Source organism: Oncorhynchus clarkii, chromosome 22, assembly GCF_045791955.1.
Source record: "Oncorhynchus clarkii lewisi isolate Uvic-CL-2024 chromosome 22, UVic_Ocla_1.0, whole genome shotgun sequence".
NCBI lineage: Eukaryota > Metazoa > Chordata > Actinopteri > Salmoniformes > Salmonidae > Oncorhynchus > Oncorhynchus clarkii.
In genome coordinates, this window is record NC_092168.1 from 39,654,750 (window position 1) to 39,657,062 (window position 2,313).

The following is a 2,313-nucleotide window of genomic DNA, read 5'->3' on the forward strand; positions in this document are numbered from 1 at the left end:
AGAACCAACATTAGGTTACTTGAGCAGAGAGTGTTTGTTCTCTCATTGAACGCTGTTAAAAGCCAAAAGTAAAGTTACCTTGAATGGTTGTGAGTTGAACATAAGACATGAGTTTGTTATTAAAATTACATCTGAACACTCCTCCATCCTCAAATTCCACTGGTGAAAGTCTCAGGGGAAAATCTTTTTGTTTGAACGTGGGAGATGAGAACCGGTCAATTTCTAGTCTATCATCTGATGTCAGAGTAGCAGGTGCTTCCGCTGGAGATGAGCCCTTGGTCCAGGAGGCTTTTCTGTACGAGAATGAAGACCTGCACATCATCTCCACCTCACTGCTGTTGCTGCTCTCTCTGAACAAAGTTACTGGCATGTTGAATGTGCCTGGAAAAAATAAACATTGTGGGAAAACACTATGACGAAGAATATCTACAACAATCAAGCTAATCTACACATGATGAGTGAACCTGCAGTTACTGTTAATTCATTAATATATTACTGATAATATCCATGAATCTAGCTAACTTACTTGTCTCAACATTCAAGGTATTATAAATTTCATACAACAATGTTCCATTCTGTTTGAGAGCGCAGTTGCATCTCCCATTACTGCTCTGATCAACACTATGGATGACCATGTGGACAGTGTTGTTGTAAAACAACGTGGTGTTAGAAGTGGGATCTCCTTCTCTTTCCCACTGAAGTGTGGTTCCTTCTGGTAGGCTGGACAGCTCACAACTAAAACTCACATCAGAACCCAGACGAAATGAAGGCCATTCAAAGGGTGTAACTGCAAACAAAATAATTGGTTAACATTTACAAATCAAACATCCTTGTTGGCATATCCAGTACGTGTTTTTAGTGATATCAAACACAAAAGGAACATGCTTGTGTTTGACTCCAATTCTGATTTTGAAAAAGTGACAATAAACATATTGAAACACAATACCTTTGAAAGCAAACACCTGAAACCTCATCACAATAACTGAAACTGGTTTGGTTTGCATGAACACAAACTCTCCAGCATTTTCAAAGTTTGTCCCCATGGAAAGACCATATCCACTGCCTTTTGAAAAACCCAATGTGTTCGATACAGATTCCCAAGTGGATGAAATGATATTGGCTATTGTGGTGTTTGAGTGTCTGCCGTCATGTGAGGTCCATATCCATTGGAATCGGTGCTCTGTCCCTTGTAGACCCACGGGGGAAACTGGGACAGTGACTCTTCCTCTGGACCCGGCAAGGAAAAATATGTTCTTTGACAATACTGTGGAGAGTAGAAATGTGTCAAAATGATGCAATAAAAAGCAACAAAAAATCTATATAATATAATTCACCTTTCTCTATTAAAGGCTACAGCAGAACCCAGCTTTATCATTGTACTTGTATGCCAAACTTTAAATGGAGATGTCTTTTTTTATTTTACACTCAAAAATTATCTTGATAATTCAACCAGAAACCCGTTACTCACCTTCAGCTGAGAATCCTTGACCGTATGCTGATATCCACACCAGGATCCACAACAACCTCACACTCATAGAGCCTCTGTTCTTCCTCATGTTACTGTAACTGCCTGTTCTGTTCCCCTCTCTGCTCAGTAGCAAACTCACATCATTACCGAGGGCCCTGTTAAGTTTCTACAGGAAATGACTGAAGAAAAGAGGAAGTTCAAATAAAACTACAGATTATGTAATGCAAAATAAACTGACTGCACATCTGAGGATACTTCATGACCCTATACTGTATGTCGGACTGGGGTTAAGGGCTAGAACAGAAGCTGGAAAACAGAACACTGAACTTGCTACATCATGGCCAATATCTTACAAATGTCCTTTTATCATTCTCTATTACTAATACCTTCCCCATTACTGGATGCTGAAATGAGCTGAGACGTTGTTGCCAAGGGAATGTTGGAACATAACTAACAAAATGACAGTTACCGAAAATGTACGCTTAATCCATTATAAACTAATGTATTGAATGACTTACGCAAGAGACACCATTCATAAATTCTACAGCACATCGACAGTCATGTCATAAGTGTTTAACTAACAATGACTCAACAATCCCTGCCTTCTGGGAATGCTATAAAGTCCCAAAGTTATGGACAGAGTTAGAAAGTTGTCTGTCAGAAGTATTACAATGTAAATGTACTTCTAACACGTCTGTCTGCATAATCCAAGACGAGACATATGAGGGTGCACTGAGATACAAGATGGGTTGGACGATACTTTTCTCCTCAATCATCTTGAAAAAACATATACTTAAAAACTGGAAGTGAACCAATCCTCCATCGTTAACACAATGGAAAGGTCA

At 39.2% G+C, this 2,313-nt stretch overlaps 1 long non-coding RNA gene across 1 annotated transcript; it reads right to left on the minus strand.

Moving 5' to 3' along the window:
• Positions 1-526: 526 nt before the first annotated feature.
• On the minus strand, positions 527-1,590 carry LOC139380880 (uncharacterized). The gene is made up of 3 exons (XR_011628475.1): positions 1,469-1,590; positions 947-1,264; positions 527-787 (listed from the first exon to the last, which is right to left on the minus strand). It is a non-coding gene; the product is annotated as an uncharacterized lncRNA (long non-coding RNA).
• Positions 1,591-2,313: the final 723 nt, after the last annotated feature.